At 48.4% G+C, this 19,747-nt stretch overlaps 5 non-coding genes across 5 annotated transcripts; 1 reads left to right on the forward strand and 4 right to left on the reverse strand.

The window, feature by feature from the left end:
* Nucleotides 1–5,585: 5,585 nt before the first annotated feature.
* Nucleotides 5,586–5,657, forward strand: TRNAG-UCC. The gene has a single exon. It is a non-coding gene; the product is annotated as a tRNA-Gly (tRNA).
* Nucleotides 5,658–7,582: 1,925 nt separating this feature from the next.
* On the reverse strand, nt 7,583–7,655 carry TRNAV-AAC. The gene has a single exon. It is a non-coding gene; the product is annotated as a tRNA-Val (tRNA).
* A 5,967-nt stretch (nt 7,656–13,622) lies between these two features.
* On the reverse strand, nt 13,623–13,695 carry TRNAK-UUU. Its single transcript has one exon. It is a non-coding gene; the product is annotated as a tRNA-Lys (tRNA).
* Nucleotides 13,696–14,914: 1,219 nt separating this feature from the next.
* On the reverse strand, nt 14,915–14,987 carry TRNAM-CAU. The gene has a single exon. It is a non-coding gene; the product is annotated as a tRNA-Met (tRNA).
* Nucleotides 14,988–19,122: 4,135 nt separating this feature from the next.
* TRNAE-UUC lies at nt 19,123–19,194 on the reverse strand. The gene has a single exon. It is a non-coding gene; the product is annotated as a tRNA-Glu (tRNA).
* Between the last annotated feature and the right edge of the window lie 553 nt (nt 19,195–19,747).

Below are 19,747 nucleotides of genomic sequence, written 5' to 3' on the forward strand. Positions count from 1 at the left end.
GTGGATACCTTCAATGGGCCAGCAGGGAGTCTGGCTCCTCCATTTTTGCACCTGAAAGGCTGGTGGGGGGCATTTCCCAACCTCATAACATATTTCTGTAATGCACACAGAGCAAACTTCATAACTTCCCAAACCAATGTGAACACATAGAATGCAAGAAGACATTAATGTTCAACAGATGAACAGTTCAAGATTTTTGAAATGATCCCTCACCAGGCAGACTTTGTTCAAAACGTATCATCACTATATGAGAGTGGTGAATATGGGGCTTGCAGGGTGCTGCTTTGAGCACAGCTTGCCACCCCTGGGCTTACATTGCAATGGGAACGTGCCCTTAGAGTCTATCTCTCCCGGGATAAAGATGGCAGGATGACTGGCCTGGGTCATCTGACTTGGGCTCATTATGCTAAGGCTGAGAGGCTAAAAACTGTGGTGCAGATATTTGTGTTCACACTGAAACCTGGGTTCAGAAACCATCGCCCCTCGTGGGGTCTCAGAGGTTGGGCTCAAGTCCATATGTCTGCACTGTCATTTTATAGTCTTGCAGTCCCAGCCCCATAAGCCTGAGTCAGCTGACCCGGGCTTTGAGACAGCTGCTCTGGGTGTGTTAACGGCAGTGTAGACATAATGTTAGGGTACGTCTCCAGTGCAATGAAACATCCAGGGCAGGCCTGTGTTGGAGTAATCAGGGTAATGTGGCTTCTTCTGTAAAGTTGCAGTGTACGTGTCGCAGCTCAGGCTCAGTACCCTGCTCTAGGAGCCCAGAAGGTTGGGAGGGAGTTTAGCAAGTGGAAATGGCAGTGAAGTATTACCCTGGAGTCATGTCAGTTCTCCATTGGTCTTTCTGCTTTTGGGGCAGGGATAATAACTCTCAGTGGTGCCTTGTTGAGTGGCTTTTGGGGCACCTGCTCTTGGCTCCTGTCAGAAGAGAAGATTCAGAGCTAGATGGTCCTTTGGTCTAGCCCAGTGTGGTTTTTCTTATGGTTTAAATTACACTCCAGGCACTGATAATAGAGTTACTGAAAGTTTAGGAGTTAGCAGCTGGTAGGTTGTGGATGACCGCTGGGGCTGGGGCAGGTCTGGGCTCTCACACCAAATGCTCTTTGTGGCTGCCAGAATCTGTGGGCTGCTCATTTAGGTTACACTGAGTGTTAAGTCCTGCTTTGTGCACAGTGTATGAGAATGAAAATCCTAAACCGCCCTTTGAAATAACGAATGCAGCAGGACGTGTTATTGTCCCTGCCCCAAAGCAGACAGACCAATGGAGAAATGCCATTGAGTCCAGGGTAATACTTCATTGCGGTTTTACCTTTTTTGCTTGCTAAACTCACTCGCAACATTGAGGGGTCCCAGAGCCCAGTATTGAGCCTGAGCTGAAACATCTACACTGCAAATTTACCACCCCACAGCCAAAGCCTCGGGAGCCTGAGCTGGCATGGGGCAGCCTTAGGTGTTTTATTGCAGTCTGGACATAGCATAGCATTATGTCTACATTGTCATAAACACACCCAAGTCACTATTCTCAAACCCTGGGTCAGTTGATTCAGGCTTGTGGGGCTTGTGCTGTAGGGTTATAAAATTACCGTGTAGACACTTGGGCTTGAGCCCAGCCTCCAAGACCCCATGAGGGGTGAGGGTCTCCGAGCCTGAGCTCCAGTCTGAGCCCAAATGTCTGCACTGCAGTTTTTAGCCTCACAACCTGAGCCCCAGGAGTCCAAGTCAGATGACCTAGGCCAGCCAGGCCACAGGGCTTTTATCACAGTATAGATGCCCTCTCAGAATATGTCTACATTGCAATGTAAGCCCAGGGTTAGCAGAAGTCATGTCAGCAGCTCCAACTCATAAACCTAAACTACAAGGAAAAGACCCACCCCCAAATAAGCTGGGCAATGTCCTTCTCTCTACGATTCATAAGTCCAGCAGCCAAAAGTCCTTTAATATGAGCCAACCCTGCCCTTCACCCCACTCATAGCTGTTGTCCTTAGTCAGTGCAAGCCTAGAGGTGCCTCTGTAGAGTTCACCTGCCATCCTGGGTGGAAAAGGGGGAAAATAAGAAGGCACCATACTCACTAGGTTGTCTAGGGACTCACTCATCCCTTCACTGCCACTCTGTCCTAACATTGATCTAACCCCTAAATTTTAGTATTAGGACCCAGGGCCCAGCCCACTTGGCTTTGGAACCCCTGCCCCTGCCTAGCGAGTGCTGTTGAATTGAGGGTGAGTCCCTCAGTCGGGGTCTGCCAAGCACAGTTGGGCTGCCCTCAATTCACACAACAAGGATAACAACCCTTTATTTCTCCTGCCCCAATAACAAGGAGACTGGGAATCCAACACCAGGCAAAAGTGATCATTTCAGCAAACAATCCAACAAGTTGGTGCAGAAGAGAAACTAGTGAAGAAAACAAGAGCAGGAAACAATAGGGGAAACCTGGTGCTCTGTGTGGCCTGGTCAATACTATGAGTTCATATCGAATTTAGCAGCATTAAATCGCATTAACCCTGCACCCATCCACAAAACGAAACCCTTTATATAGATATAAAGGGCTCTTAGTACCAATATCTGTAATCCTCCCCGACGAGGGGAGTAGCGCTGAAATCAGTATTGTCATGTTGGATTATGGTTAGTGTGGCCACAATTCGATGGTATTGGCCTCCGGGTGCTATCCCACAGTGCACCATTGTGACTGCTCTGGACAGCAATCTGAACTTGGATGCACTGGCCAGATACGCAGGAAAAGCCCCGCAAACTTTTGAATTTAATTTCCTGTTTGCCCAGCATGGAGTGCCGATCAGCACAGGTGGCCACGCAGTCCCAGAATCAAAAAAGAGCTCCAGCATGGACCGTATGGGAGATATGAAGCTGATCTCTCTATGGGGAGATGAATCTGTTCTATCAGAACTCCGTTTCAAAAGACGAACTGCCAGAACATTTGAAAAAATCTTCAAGGTTATGACAGACAGAGTCCGCAGCAGGGACTCAACACAGTGATGAAACTTAGGGAGCTGAGACAAGCACACCAGAAAGCCAAAGAATGAAATGGATGCTCACAGAGGGAGGGGCGACTGACGACTGTAGCTATCCCACAGTTCCCACACTCTCCAAAAACCATTTGAATTCTTGGCTGAGTTCCCAAAGCCTGAAGGGTCAAAAACATTGTTGCGGGTGGTTCAGGGTATGTGTTGTTCCCCCCCTTCCCCCGTGAAAGCAAACAAAAAAAATTGTTTCTTGCCTTTTTTCAATGTCACTGTATGTCTATTGGACGCTGCTGGCAGATGTGGTGCTGCAGCGCTACACAGCAGCATCCCCTTCCCTTCCCTTCCGTACGTCAGAAGGTACAGTAGAACTGGTATCCTTCATCATCATCCCGTGAGTGTTCCTGGCCAGCCTCGGTGAGGTGGGCTGGGGGTGCCTGGGCAAAAATGAGAATGACTCCCAGGTCATTCTCTTCTTTAAGCTTTGTCTAATGGAGATTCAGTCCTGCCTGGAATATCATAGCAGCTGGAGGCAGCTCTCCCCTCCCCGCTTTGAGCTCTGCTTGCAAAGGCAATAAAGTCAGTGTTGTTTCAAATTCCTGCATTCTTTACTACTTCATCACACAAATGGGGGCACACTGCCATGGTAGCCTAGGAGGGTTGGAGGAGTAGGGAAGCAATGGGTGGGATTGTTGCAGGGACACCCACTAGAATGGCATGTAGCTCATCATTTCTGTGGGATGTCTGGGGCTCTGACTGGGAGTGGCCTTTGGCCTCTCTGGTTCTTTAGTAGACTTGCCTGATAGTCTAGACAGGACTGACTCTCCCTTTAGACAAAACTTAAAGAAGGGAATGACCCGGGGAGTCATTCTCATTTGTGTCCATGCGTCCCCGGCCGACCTCACCAAGGCCGGCTAGGAGTACCAATGACAGCAGCAGACAGTACAGTATAACTGGTAACTGTCATTGTCAACTTGCAAAGCAGCAGACGGGATGGTATGGCTGGTAACCATCTTTGCTAACTTGCAAAAGGCAAGAGGATGTTGCTGTGTAGCACTGCAGTACCGCGTCTATCAGCACCATCCAGTAGACATATGATAACAGTGAAAAAAGGCTGAACGGGCTCCATGGTTTCCATGCTGTGGCGTCTGCCCGGGCAATCCAGGGAAAAGGGTGCGAAATGATTGTCTGCTGCTGCTTTCACTGAGGGAGGAGTGAGTGATGACATTTACCCAGAATCACCCACAACACTGTTTTTGCCTCATCAGGCATTGGGATCTCAACCCAGAATTCCAATGGGCGGGGGAGACTGTGGGAACTATGGGATAGCTACGGGATAGCTGCAGGATAGTTACCCACAATGCAATGCTCTGGAAATCGATGCTAGCCTTGGTACATGGATGCACACCACTGAATTAATGTGCTTAGTGGGGCTGCGTGCACTTGACTTTATACAATCTGTTTCCAAAAACTGGTTTCTGTAAAATCGGAATAATCCCGTTGTCATAAACAGATTGTTAAGGGTTAATGTCTCTTGTACCTGTAAAGGGTTACAAGCAGGGAACTGGACACCTGACCAGAAGACCAATCAGAAGACAAGATACTTTTAAATTTGGGTGGAGGGAAGTTTTTGTGTGTGTTCTTTGTCCGTTGTGTGTTCTTCTCTCGGAGGGTCTGAGAGAGACCAGACATTACTACAGGCTCTCTAAGTTTCTTTTCAAATAGTAAGTAAAAACAGGCGGTTTAGGCTTTTTGATTGTTTTACTCTATTTGCAATTGTGGATCTGGCTGGTTAACTTTTATATGTGTAGTTGCTGGGAATATTTTGATTTGTATTGGTACTGGGGGGAAAGTCTCTTTCTGGTGTCTGTAAGCTATAGGACCCTGTAATATTTACATCTTGAAGTTACAGAGATAATTCTTTACTTTTTCCTTTCTTTTATTAAAAGATTTCTTTTTTTAGAGAACCTGATTGATGTTTTTCCTTGTTTCCCTTGTGTTATTCCAGGGGATTGGGATAACTCACCAGGACGGGTGGGGGGGAGACGGGAGGGGGAGAGATAGAATCTCTCTTTGTTTTCCTTGAATCTGTTTGCCTTTTTGTGGAAAGGAAGGGAGATGCTTCTCTGTATGGTGATTTAAGAGGTTGGATCAGTATCTCAGGATAGCCCAGGGAGGGAAATTCTGGGAGGAGGAAAGGTGGGGGAATGGTTTAGTTCTCCTTGTTTTAAGAACCCAAGGTATCTGGGTTCTTGGGGTCCCCAGAGAAGGCTGGGGAGGTCAGAGTGCCCCAAAACACTATATTTTTGGGTGGTGGCAGCACTATCAAATCTAAGCTGGTAATTAAGCTTAGAGGATTCAGGTGCTAGTATCTCATTTTCTGAACTCTAAGGTTCAGATCTGAGAAGGAATGCTGTGATGCCCGTAGTGTAGACATACCCTGTGATTAACAGCTTTGGTGGCTAATTGAAAGGCTGATGGTTCAAACTCAAGTGAAGATGGAGGTGTTTTTTTTTTCAGTGATGAGAATCCAGTACATTTTAACAGGCTGAACAGCTCCTCAATGCTGCTCTAGCCTCATTGGGCAAGCATAAGTAGCACTTTTGCCAGGTGCATTGGTGGTATAGTGGTGAGCATAGCTGCCTTCCAAGCAGTTGACCTGGGTTCAATTCCCAGCCAATGCAATGATGTGATGTTTTCTCCTCTGGGAATTGGTTTAATTTCAGTCACATTGTATCAGTTTAGCAAGGGAATGAGAGAATCAATGTCCTGCAGGGCGTTCAAAACACAATGGAGGAAGAAAGGGGTGGGACTAGACAACGAGCAGGTGGAGTTATCCTGGTATTACAATGTTTGGTTTATTTTTTTTTAAACTTCCTTTACTTCCCTCTCCCTTTTAGACTTGGAGCCTTTAAGGTCAGAAGGGACCAATGTGATCATCTAGTCCGACCTGCTGCACCTTACAGGCCAAAAGACCCCCCTCCTCTCCTGTAATAGACCCGAGAAGGGAGGCAGCTCTGTGCACTGCCCCTACCCCAGGCAGCACATGGACGACCTCTGCTCCCCTCCCCCAATGGGTGTGCAGAGATGTGCCAGCAGCACTAAGGTGGCTCCCTGCCCACACTGCCTCCGTCCCTCTGTGTCACTCCCAGAAATGGCCGGCATGTCCCAGCATCTGCTGGGGCATGGGGAGTGTCTCCATTCACTACCCCTGCCCCGAGTACCAACTCCGCAGCTTCCATTGGCCAGGAACTGCAGCCAGTGGGAGCTCTGGGGGCAGCGCCTGCAGGCAGCAGCGCACGGAGACCCCCTGGCACGGCCCACCTAGGAGCTGCTGACACAGGGTTGCGTGTACTGGTCACTTTGGGAGCTGCACTGCCCGGGGTAAGCGCCACCCCTCCTGCATCCCAACCCCCTCCCCCAGCGCAGAGCCAGCACCCCGCACTCAAATTTCCTCCCATAGCGTTGCTTGCCTTCCTTTCACCCAGAACCATCCTTCTTCTTCTGGGATGCAAGTAGCCATCCCTGGGAAGCCAAGAGGCAGGCACAGAATTCTACCTCCCAGTAGCCAACTGCACCTCCACAGGCTTTGCAGAACAAATGGTGGCACTCTACTAACCCCACTTAGCCGCACTAAGGCACTTAGCTTCTGCCCTGCCTTCCTCAGCTCGACTTTCCTCTTTTGCCCCATTCCTGCCTCACTTCCTCCTTTGGCAAGTCATACAAAGGAGGCCAGCAGGAAGAGCCTGCCTCCATAGGCCAATCTCCAAGGGCAGAGGAAGCCAAGCCACAAGGCTTCAAATGGTGACTCTCCAAGATCATCTAGCTTTCCCCTGTTGATGCCAAGGCTTTTTCCTCAGCTCATTTCCCCACCCTCTGCCATGCAGGGGTTAGGGTTATCGCATGTGTTACCCAAAATTGGGCCAGCTAGTAAGCGTAGGGAGGACTAATGACCCACCAGAATCTGGCAGATAGCAGCACATTTATTATATTGATAGCTAAGCTCAAAATAAGCGGGGGAGGAGGGGTCACACTCGCATTCCAATACTCGCGCTCCCAGGACAGGCACAGCACTGGAGATGTCAGGATTCTGCAAGGTAAGTGTCCCACAGTGTAGCTATGGACGGTGCAATGAAGGTAAGTCTTCCTGAGGCTCAATGAAATACAACGCAGAGAACCACTGGCCAGGCGGTCCGGGCAAAGGGCATTCACCGGAGGTACAAGCTTGTGAGTGACTCCTGAGCACATGGTCCCTTCCCCTTTTAAGGGCCTACACCTCATGGCCTGCAACTAGAGATGACTTGGCTGCATCTGGTTGGGCACACTCCACCTTGGGCAGTGTCCATGCTCTGGGTGTGTGAGTGCTGCCTAATTAGAGTCCCAGACACCTTGTCTACCTGGGAGCTCTTCTGCTCTTCAACCAGAACATTCATCCCACGAGCAGTCCAGGAGGGAGCGGGGGGGGGAGCCACTTCACAGGTATTCAGAGAGGGAGAGGAGACAAAAGTGGGAACAGGGAAAGTATAACAGACCTTTCGAGCATAGAAATCTCTACTGCTCCTACAACAGCAAGGACAGGCCAGTAGGAGCTGGGAAAATTAATCCCTCATGTTTCTGCCTGGTTTCAAACCAGGGACCTTTTGTGTGTTAGACAAATGTGATAACCACTATACTACAGAAACTCTGTTGTAATGCTTTTCCCCTCCCTTCATAAGAACATAAGAATGGCCATACTGGGTCAGACCAAAGGTCCATCCAACCCCGCATCATATCTGCCAACAGTGGCCAATGCCAGGTGCCCCAGAGGGATTGAACCTAACAGGTAATGATCAAGTGATCTCTCTCCTGCCATCCATCTCCACCCTCTGACAAACAGAGGCTAGGGATACCATTCCTTACCCATCCTGGCTAATAGCCATTCATGGACTTAACCTCCATTAATTTATCTGCAAAAAGAAAGAGGAGTACTTGTGGCACCTTAGAGACTAACAAATTGAGCATAAGCTTTCGTGGTCTAAAACCCACTTCATTGGATGCATGCAGTGGAAAATACAGCAGGAAGATATATATAAATATATAGAGAGAGAGAGAACATGAAAAAATGGGTGTTGCCATACACACTATAACGAGAGTGAGCAATTAAGGTGAGCTGTTATAAGCAGGAGAAAAAACTTTTTGTAGTGATAATCAGGATGGTCCATTTCCAACAGTTAACAAGAAGGTGTGAGTAGCAGTAGGGGGACAAATAAACATGGGGAAATAGTTTGACTTTGTGTAATGACCCATCCACTCCCAGTCTTTACTCTAGCCTAGTTTAATGGTGTCCAGTTTGCAAATTAATTCCAATTCAGTAGTCTCTCGTTGGAGTCTGTTTCTGAAGGTTATTTGTTGTAATATTGCGACTTTTAGGTCTATCATCAAGTGACCAGGGAGATTGAAGTGTTCTCCTACTGGTTTTTGAATGTTATAATTCTTGACATGTGATTTGTGTCCGTTTATTATTTTACGTAGAGACTGTCTGGTTTGGCCAATGTACATGGCAGAGGAGCATTGCTGGCACATAATAGCATATATCACATTGGTAGATATGCAGGTGAATGAGCCTCTGATAGTGTGGCTGATGTGATTAGGTCCTATAATGGTGTACCCTGAATAGATATGTGGACAGAGTTGTCAACGGGCTTTGTTGCAAGGATAGGTTCCTGGGTTAGTGTTTTTGTTGTGTGGTTGCTGGTAAGTATTTGCTTCAGGTTGAGGGGCTGTCTGTAAGCAAGGACTGGCCTGTCTCCCAAGATCTGTGAGAGTGAGGGATCATCCTTCAGGATAGCTTGTAGATCCTTGATGATGCGCTGGAGAGGTTTTAGTTGGGGGCTGAAGGTGACGGCTAGTGGCGTTATGTTACTTTCTCTGTTGGGCCTGTCCTCTAGTAGGTGACTTCTGGGTACTCTTCTGGCTCTATCAATCTATTTCTTTACTTCAGCAGGTGGGTATTGTAGTTGTAAGAATACTTGATAGAGATCTTGTAGGTGTTTGTCTTTGTCTGATGGGCTGGAGAAAATGCGGTTCTATCTTGGAGCTTGGCTGTCGACAATGGATCGTGTGGTGTGTCCTGGATGGAAGCTGGAGGCATGTAGGTAAGTATAGAGGTCAGTAGGTTTCCAGTACAGGGTGGTGTTTATGTGACCATCGCTTATTAGCACTGTAGTGTCCAGGAAGTGGATCTCTTGTGTGGACTGGTCCAGGCTGAGGTTGATGGTGGGATGGAAATTGTTGAAATCATGGTGGAATTCCTGAAGGGCTTCTTTTCCATGGGTCCAGATGATGAAGATGTCATCAGTGTAGCTCAAGTAGAGTAGGGGCGTTAGGGGATGAGAGCTGAGGAAGCGTTGTTCTAAGTCAGCCATAAAAATTTTGGCATACTGTGTGGCCATGTGAGTACCCATAGCAGTGCTGCTGACTTGAAGGTATACGTTGTCCCTAAATGTGAAATAGTTGTGAGTGAGGACAAAGTCACAAAGTTCAGCCACCAAGTTTGCTGTGACATTATTGGGGATACTGTTCCTGACGGCTTGTAATCCATCTTTGTGTGGAACGTTGGTGTAGAGGGCTTCTGTTTCCATAGTGGCCAAGATGGTGTTTTCTGGAAGATCACCAATGGACTGTAGTTTCCTCAGGAAGTCAGTGGTGTCTCAAAGATAGCTAGGAGTGCTGGTAGCATAGGGCCTGAGGAGGGAGTCTACATAGCCAAACAATCCTGCTGTCAGAGTGCCAATGCCTGAGATGATGGGACATCCAGGATTTCCAGGTTTATGGGTCTTGAGTAGATGTTAGAATACCCCTGGTTGGAGTTCTAGGGGTGTGTCTGTGCAGATTTGTTCTTGTGCTTTTTCAGTGAGTTTCTTGAGCAGATGGTGTCATTTCTTTTGGTAACTCTCAGTGGGGTCAGAGGGTAATGGCTTGTAGGATGTGGTGTTAGAGAGTCGCCTAGCAGCCTCTCGTTCATATTCCGACCTATTCATGATGATGACAGCACCTCCTTTGTCAGCCTTTTTTATTATGATGTCAGAGTTGTTTCTCAAATAAATTTGTTAGTCTCTAAGGTGCCGCAAGTACTCCTCATTCTTTTTGCTGATACAGACTAACATGGCTTCCATTCTGAAACCTATAAATGTATCTAGTTCTCTTTTAAACCCTGTTATAGTCCTAGCCTTCACAACCCCCTCAGGCAAGGAGTTCCACATGTTGACTGTGTCTGTGTGAAGAAGAATTTCCTTGTATTTGTTTTAAACTTGCTGCCTATTAATTTCCTTTGGTGGTCCCTAGGTCTTATATTATGGGATCAAGTAAATAACTTTTCCTTATTCACTTTCTCCACACCACTCATGATTTTATATACTTTTATCATATCCCCTCTTAGTCTTCTCTTTTCCAAGCTGAAAAGTTCTAGTCTCTTTAATCTCTCTTCATACGGGACCCATTCCAAACCCCTAATCATTTTAGTTGCCCTTCTTTGAACCTTTTCTAATGCCAGTATATCTTTTTTGAAATGTGAAGACCACATCTGTACGCAGTATTCAAGATATGGGTGTACCATGAATTTATCTAAAGGCAGTAAGATATTCTCTATCTTAGTCTCCTTTTTTAATGATTCCTAACATCCTGTTTGCTTTTTTGACTGCTGCTGCACACTGCGTGGTCGTCTTCAGTGAACTATCCATGATGATTCCAAGATCACTTTCCTGATTAGTTGTAGCTAAATTAGCCCCCATCATATTGTATGTATAGTTGGGGGTATTTTTTCCAATGTGCATTACTTTGCATTTATCCACATTAAATTTCATTTGCCATTTTGTTGCCCAGTCACAGTTTTGTGATACTTCTCTGAAGTTCTTCACTGTCTGCTTTGGTCTTAACTATCTTGAGCAGTTTAGTATCATCTGCAAATTTTGCCACCTCTCTGTTTACCCCTTTCTCCAAATCCTTTATGAATATATTGAATAGGATTGGTTCTAGGACTGACCATTGGGGAACACCACTAGTTACCCCTCTCCATTCTGAACACACCAATGGGCAAACCTGGAGAGAGAGGTGGCAGCCCTTCGATAGTTCAGCTGGTAGAGCAAAGGACTGGAGCCGGCACTCAGGAAGTCATCCTAACGTCGCCCTTCTGACTCTGGCTTGAAGGAGAGCTTCTTTTTCTTCCCCTTGCTGACAAAGAGCAAGAGAAGAAAGAAAGGTCAGGTGGGCCAACTTGGTGCACAAGTCCATGCTGTCTTTTCTTGCTTGGGAGCCTGAAATGAGGGACTCGTGGTGGGTAAAGGCACTGCTGTGCTTCCAGAGAAAAGCCCACTGCTGCACACAAAGAGCATGCCAAAGCATAGGAGTGAACCAGGGACCTCTAGATTGTCAGTCTAACACTCTCCCAACTGAGTTAAGTCAGCACCCTAAGGGCACTTTTTAGGCCTGCTGCTTCTCTGTCTGGGATGTTTTTGTCAGCCCTGGCACACAAAAAGGGCATCATTGCGAGCGCCCATGAAGGAAAGATGAATTTTTGCCTGCCTTGCTCAGCTTGACTTGCTTCCTCACCCCATTCCTGCCTTAGATCCTGGGTTACCTGGTGGCTGAAGATGGTCCATTGTCTCAAGCGGTGCCAGAGACTGGCACAGTGCCCCTGGGCAGCCTTTGCTCTGCACATGCCGGCCGTGCACATATGCAAATACTTTAAAGCACCTGTCAGTAAGTTCTGGGGACAGTTGCTCACCTTCAGAGGAAGCTCCCTAAAACTGGCCTGTCTCACCCAGTGGTACATTGACCTCTGTTCAGATTGAGCCAAAGGAGAGGGAGGACTCGCTGCAGTGGCTGCCGCTGCTGTGAGGGCAGCCACTGTTGCGGATGAAGCCATCCTGCAAGCACCTTCCACCTAGCCACCCACTGAAAATCCTGTAGGGTGTAAGGTGGGAATAGAAGAACACTTGGGCAGGGGACTTCCTAACCTCTTAATCAGCAGGTAAGTATGCCCAATGGTCTGTGATGGGATGTTAGATGGGTTGGGATCTGAGTTACTACAGAGAATTCTTTCCTGGGTGCTGGCTGGTGAGTCTTGCCCACATGCTCAGGGTTTAGCTGATCACCATATTTGGGCTCAGGAAGGAATTTTCCTCCAGGGCAGATTGGCAGAGGCTATGGAGGTTTTTCGTCTTCCTCTGCAGCATAGGGCATGGGTCACTTGCTGGACGATTCTCTGCAGCTTGAGGTCTTCAAACCACAATTTGAGGACTTCAATAACTCAGACACAGGTAAGGGGTTTGTTATAGAAGTGGATGGGTGAGATTCTGTGGCCTGCATTGTGCAGGAGGTCAGACTAGATGATCATAATGGTCCCTTCTGACCTTAAAGTCTATGAGTCTATGAGTCTACTCTTCCCCCTTCTGCCACCATCAGCCATCCCATACCCGGTGTTGCATCCAGTGGGGTCAAAAAAAAATACAGCCATATCGGGAGAGTCAGTTGGGTTCTTTGTGGTTGCCCCACCATTCCCCTCGGGCCTGAGCTGCCCTCCAGCTCAGCCACCACTGAAAACTGAAACACAAAAAAGTAGAGCTGTACAAGGCTTCAAAGCCCACCAGGCCCAACCCCACTTCTAATACGGCAGAAAAGCCGCACTTCTTCTGATTAGGTAGGGACGTCCTATTGCCCCACAAGAGGTGGAAGGCCATTGTGTTTGGTCTCAGCAGCACTCATGGAGCAGGGGGAAACACATGGCTGAGGAAATTTCCCACAGATGGGTCTTGAGCATGACAACCTTGTAGGTAATGACACGATCCACTTACGCCACCGGCCAAACCATTCCTCACAGGCCTGTAACCATTTCTCCCAGTTCGCATTTCCCACCACGTTCCCAACCGAATGCTAGAAGGCCCAGCCATCAACCTGCCCACTCTTGCAGCCCTCCTCTTCTGCCCTAACTGATAGCGGGAAGTATTGAGCCTCCCTCCCTTAGGCCCTTCAGCATTCCTAGGGACACCAACACCGCCCAAGTGACTTTGGGCCAGTAGGTCAACCAATAGGGCTGCCTCCTAGGCCAGGCTGCAGCTCAGCTTCAGGACTCAGAGGAAATGCAGCTCGCATCCCTACCTACAGGACTCCAGGCACGGCCAGGCTTCTGGATCAAACATCCCCTCTTGCGCTCAAGTCACAACAGCTAGTGGGGAAAAGATAGGCTTTCATGGCCTTTCAGAAAGCAAGATAAAGCCTTGAAAGACCCAGCAGGGTTTGTGGCGCAGGAATTGTCCTCAGATCCCACGAAGACTTCAACTCAGATTGCAGGATTCAAAGTCCGGAGTGCTGGCCCTTACACCATGGGACCAGTAGGGAACCCCCAGATCTCTGCTGAGTTCTGGTGTGGATGAGCCCATGCAGGCAGCCCTGCATTTACTCACCAAGTTGTCATGCAGCAGTTTGCTGCAGCTCCCAGAGGCCTTTCTTTATCCAGACTGAGAGGCCAGTGGGCATGTGAGGAAGTTGCCCCTTCAGTCCCAGGCAGTACATGGCCCTTCCTACAAAAGGCCAAGTCCTGGGGAAGAAAAGTGATGTCAAATAACATCCTCAAGAGATGCTTGCTTTCATGTTGAGGGGAATGGTTCCCTCTTCATCTGACCAGGGACTTGAACCCTGGACCCTCAAATTAAAAGTCTGATGCGCTACCAACTGAGCTAGCCAGGCTCACAACTGAATAAAACACATTTAGTGCACAAGAGAAACTAGTCATTAAAATGAAGACAAAATAATACAGAAAACCTGCTACTCTCACTCTCTTAGCTGTCCTAGCCCCAGCCTGCTCCTCCATCCGGTGCCCTGAGGCCTTATTCTTTTTTTAGTTAAATATCAAATCCAGGAGAAAACACAGTTATACAAAGCAAAACGAAATCACAAACAGAAATGTCATTGGAAATACAAAAATAAAAAAGGAAAATGCAATCCTCATCACTTTATCATCTCGGGGCCATTCCTGTATCAAGAGCACCCGCTAAGGTCCCTGTGTGCTTACGAGAAACCTGGAGCAACTCATACCACAGCCTGAACATGAAACTCAACTGCTCCCAGGTGCCACAGTAAAACCCTTTCCCTGCTGTGACATTGCACTCCATAGGATTTTATGAAAATATGCTAATGAGTGTGAATATAATGTTACTGGAATATGCTCCATGCAAAAGGTCTCTTGTAAGGTATTATTACAAAGCTTATAATCTACTCAGTGTGTTCATCCTATTTGTATGAACTGATCATTCTTGGATCTGAAACTAGAAATATGAACTATAACTCTGAGGTCCTGTTGTAATGATGCAAAGTGTGGGCCATTAATAGTGGTTTGGACTCTTGATGGCTCCCATTAACCAGGACAATTGACTGGAGATGGTTCTGTCCTGCACCATCTGTGAGTCAGGCCAGGAAGAATGAAGGCTTGGGGTCTCCCAGGACATGTGACCATGTCACCTAGTACAGGAATCCATCTTAAACCTGGGGCTCTTCCCCAGGAGACAGACAAAAGATTCCTGCCTTGTACTAAAGCTGTATAAGGGAGTGGAAAAGAAGAAAGGTGGGTGCAGTCATGAGAAATCCTCTAGCTATCACCTGAGCTGGAACAAGGACTATACGTGGTGAAAAGATTGGGCCCAGACAAGATATAAGTCTAGTCTGCAAAAGAAGCTTATTGGAAGATCTCTGAGGGTGAAATTTGATCTGTATTGAGTTTCATACTGTATTAGGCTTGGACTTGCATGTTTTTGTTTTATTTTGCTCTATGGAAAATACAAGCTCCATAAAGAAGGAAAAGTTAATGCCTTAGAAAAATCTGTGTGTGTGTTAGATGGGGGGGAGAGTGTCTAGAAACCACTCTCCTCTGATTTCCTGTAGAAAGTCTGAAGCAGGGAATGAAACCCATTGCCTTCTCTGACACTTGAACTCAGGACCTTCAGATGATGAGACTGATGTGCTGCCAATTGCACTAAGAAGGCTTGGAAAAGCTTTAGGCTCAGTGCATATAGGACCCTTCTACGGCAGTGACTGGGGCAGGGAAGGAGGCAGAGATGTGCTGGAAAAAGCAGGGAGCTCTGCTGACCAGAGACTTTTCCTTTCACAGCAGCAAAGAAATCAGTCCATGCTGCCAGTGAACAATCTACTGGAACTAATGGCAGCACAGGGGGGATGTTTCCAAGCTATGCACCTACTTCCACATTTTGAAACTTACTCTCCTTTTCCTAGTAGGGCACTTTCCATGGGAATTAAGCAAAGCAAGTTGGGGAAACTACGCAGGTAATAGAAACCAGTGCTCCAGATAAGGCTTGAACGCATAACCCCAATACTATCCCTCTCTGCGCTAACCAGTTGCACCACTGCAGATGTTTCTTAGACAAAGCTGCGAAGCAGGCACTTATCAATCTCTGTGGGTCACACCTTTGCCTGGCGATTGTAAAGCTGATGCATCAAACCTAACTCATGATGCAGCTTTTCAGTGATGAGACTCCAGTAAATTTTAACTGGAAGAAAATCTTCTCCTTTCTGATTTAGCCCCATTTGACTCCTTCTGCCCATCTTCTCCCCCACCCCAGTCTCTTTCCTTCTCCACTGGGGCCATGCAGAGAGGAGCCCCACTCAGTCTCTGTCACAGAGAGTCGGTATCCCATAAAAGGAGGGAAGGGTCGCTCCAAAACATTGATAGTGGGGCGGGGTGGGCATGGTTAAGGGAAGAAAGGATGGAGAACTAACAGTGGGACCCAGAGAGATTCCCCAGATTGGGGAGATCCCCTGCTGCCCCCCATCAGCCAGCTGTGGGAAGAACAACTTGGGATTGCTTGGGGAAGCTACCTTTAAAAACATAACTGTAACATGCTAATTACATTTTAATAAGACCAAAGCCTCCTCAAACCCAGGGTCACATTCACTGGAATGATTTTCCCTTGATATTTTACCGGCCGCAGACACAAAGCGAGTCAAATTACAGTTTCCCTTCGGAGTCAGCGCACACACAAGAATCCGGAGGCTTTTAATTCCTTGGGTTCTGCTCCCATTTGATTTCTATCCTGTTCCAAGATTTATCATTGTGCAAAGCAACATCACTCCCTTGGGAGTGTCCCTCTGGTCCCGCCTGCTGCCCCTGGGCAATTTAAAAGGGCCTGGGAACCCCTGCCACCATTGCCAGCAGCACAAGGGGACTAAGGCACTTTCCTGCCTGTCCTCTCTCCATGTGGCACTCCACTCCTGGAAAAGCCTGGCACATCCCTGCGGCCCCTGGGGTGCGGAGGTCTCTACTCACTGCTCCCTACCCAAGTGCCAACTCTGCCAACTGTGGCAATGGGAGCTGCGGGGTTGCAGTCTGCGGGCAGCAGTGCCCTTAGACATCCCCGTCCCTCCCGCTTAGGGGCTGTTGCCAGAGGGGGGGTGGGGTGCAGGTTGCTTTAGGGAGATGCCCGAGGTAAATGCTGCACCCCTCATCCTCTCCTGCACCTCCAACCCCCTGACCCGACACTCAAACTTTTTCCAGGACCCTGCCCTCCCCCACACCCTCCTGCACCCCAACCCCCTGACTGAGCCCAAACACTGGACCCAAGCTCTCTCCCAGAGCCCAGCCCCTCTCCCTCCCTCACCCAAACTCACCCCCAGAGCCTTAGGCAAGTGTGTGTGGGGGGTGTGGGGTGTGGGGCAGGACTTAGTCCCATTCTGGGCACCACCAAAAATTATACAAACCTGCCGCCCCTGTCCAGTCCAACCTTCTGCTGATGCATCTCAGCCCAGACCCGTGTATGGTTTGAAGCTTCCACTGCTTAAATTCCAGGACACTGAGGGATTTCAGCTCCCCTTTGCCCAGAGGGAACCTTCACCCCACTAACAACCAGGTTCTTGTCCATGAGATCACTGTAGGAGGCTGGGTCCCTCCGTGTCTTTTCTCTCTCTATGACAGGCCAGGGTGCAATAACTGGGGCATCAGAGCACCCAGGACCTTCTGTGGGGCTGCCATTCCCCTTCCCCTTCTGTGGTCTCGTCTGTCATTGACTCCAGCCTTTTTTCTATCCATCGTCAGCACCATCCCAAGCAAACTGCACTCTCCTCAAAAAGACATAAAGTCCTTTGGCACCTTATAGACTAACAGACGTATTGGAGCATAAGCTTTAGTGGATGAATACCTGCTTCGTCAGATGCATGTGGTGGAAATTTGGAGGGGCAGGTATAAATATGCAAGCAAGAATCAGTCTAGAAATAAGGAGGTTAGTTCAATGGTGGAGGATAAGGCCCTCTTCTAGCAGTTGAGGTGTGAACGCCAAGGGAGGAGAAATTGCTTTTGTAGTTGGCTAGCTAATCACAGAATTCCCACTCCATTCATCTGATGAAGTGGGGATTCACCCCTCAAAGCTTATGCTCCTGTATGTCTGTTAGTCCATAAGGTGCCACAGGACTCTCACTTTTTACAAATCCTGGTTAATGCAGCTACCCCTGTGATACTCAAATGACAGTGTCCCCTGTTGGGAATACATCACTGACCTCTCTCAGCACTGACTGCCCCTCTGTTTCCTTGCCTCTCAGTCTGAGCAGATGGGACCTTTCCCTCCAGTGCTAGAGGATTTGCCCTTCTCATCTACCCTTGTCCCAAGCAGCACAGAGGGTGGGAATCTTAAATGTACCAAGGTGGCTTCAGAGCAGAACCCCCCCAGACCTTCCATGCAGTTGGCACTTGCCCCTCACTGAGCAGGACTGAAACTGGTGGGCCACATCCCCTCTGGGCATGAGCAAAGCAGCAGGGTGGAAAGAAGAACCTGGAAATACTGGGGATTGAACCCAGGGCCTCATACATGCAAAGCAGGTGCTCTACCACTGAGATGGGCTGTGTTTGCTATGGGTTATACTCAGAGCCCTCCTGCTCTCACTGCATCCAGTGACCTATAAGCTTCACAGGAAGCCCATTCCCCTCTCTGAGGGCCAGGCCTGCTCTCCTGGAGGTTACTTGTTCATAGGGGTCACTTTGCAGCAGGGCAAGACTCTATGTGTGGGGCAGAGAGAGTTTGTGCCCTGGAATCAGGGTGCAGAGATACACTCAGCCCTCTCCCCTGCATTGCGGGTAGGGGGGGTGCTGCAATCCCCTGCTGCAAGGTCATTGTGGGGTATGCTGTGAGCAGCTCAACACCTCACCCTGGTGCCAGAAGTGGGGTGGGGAGTTCTAGGTGTTTCCACCTGCCTGTGAAGTCCAGCTTTCCCCAGCACATTCACTGCGGTGCAATTGGGTCACTGTTTCCATGGCTGAACAGCAAAGAATCACTCCCAGTTTCCATTCTATCTGCAGCAGGATTAGCCTGTGTCAGTGGTTAATGAAGTGGATCTAGTTGTAGATTGTTATTCATTCCCCACCTTAACAATTCACATAGTCCCTTTCCTAATCAAATCCCCAACACCTCAGAGATCCTGGTAGCAGGATCCTGAGACTTTGATGGTCCTTTTTACCCTCCACCTGGAGTGAACTCAGCTTTTCCCCCATCCCAGACAGTCCATGAAATAACAACAGGGGCATAAAGAAAGAGGGGAGGGAACATCTCACAGCCAGGGCTGGATGTGCCTAGGGCCCCCTGCTTGTCCATTGTTTCCATGGAATTTGGCCCCCTGCTTTGCACAAGGGACAGAGAAAGATCTTGCTGTTCCTGTGGCTGTGCAAGGAAAATTGTGCTTCTGTATGAAAGAGAGGAGGGAAATGGCCCCATGATGGGACAATATCCTCAGGATTAAGCCCTAAGGACTCAGGCTGAGAACTGATTTAACTCCACTCATCTGGGATTTAACAAATTGTCTTCCATGGAGCAGGGCCAGTTCCAGTGTTTTTGCCAACCCAAGCGGAAGAAAAAAAATAAAAAAGCTGCAATCAGCGGCAGCTCTACCTCTGCTGCTTTTGGCAGCAAGTCCCTCCCTCCAAGACGGACTGAGAGGGCCAAATTGCCACAGAAGCCTCCCCATTCAATTGGCCACCCCAGGAAACTGCTTACTGTGCTAGTGCCTGGAGCCAGCCCTGCCATGGAGACCCTGGGAAGATGGGGAAATCAGGAAAAAAACACACATTTGTTTACATTGCAAGTGAAGAATAACTGAAGCTTTTTTGGTTTAAAGCCTCTTTTCCCTGACTGGGAATTGAACCCAGGCCTTGGCAGTGAAAGTGCCAAATCCTAACCACTAGACCACCAGGGAGCTGATAGCAAATTTTTTCTTCTCACTTATGCTACACTTTCTTAGGCTACTTTCTATCCACTTTCTGAAACCACTCCATTGTCCACTCCCTGAGGGGCTAGTAGCAGAGTGCAGGAATCCCTGTGCTTAGGGGCACAATCTGAGCCCAACCCAAGTCACTGAAACAAACTCAAATGATGCTTCCTCCAGCAGGACCACAGAGCCACACAAAAAAAAACCCATGAGGAACATCCTCCTCTGCCTTCATTTACCCCATCGCAACTCTCTCAGCAGCCAACTCTTGCAGGAAGAACTGAGCTGATAGGAGCTCTGGCATAGAGACTAAGGCAGGGGTGTTGCTACCCCTTGGTGTGAGCTGATCACATTCTGACTCCGTGTAACGGGGCTCTGAGCTTTGCCATCTTGTGAGTTCTGAGTGCTGAGCCCCCCGGACCCTTCTGCTGGGAGCATGGTGATTGCACAACAGCTGCAAGCCCCTTTCCCATCTCCTTGTCCTCCTCAGCTTCCCCAGACCTTCCCCACAAATGGTTCTATCAGGCGCTGGAGGGATCTA

The sequence above is a fragment of the Gopherus evgoodei genome, unplaced genomic scaffold, assembly GCF_007399415.2.
Source record: "Gopherus evgoodei ecotype Sinaloan lineage unplaced genomic scaffold, rGopEvg1_v1.p scaffold_203_arrow_ctg1, whole genome shotgun sequence".
Taxonomy (NCBI): domain Eukaryota; kingdom Metazoa; phylum Chordata; order Testudines; family Testudinidae; genus Gopherus; species Gopherus evgoodei.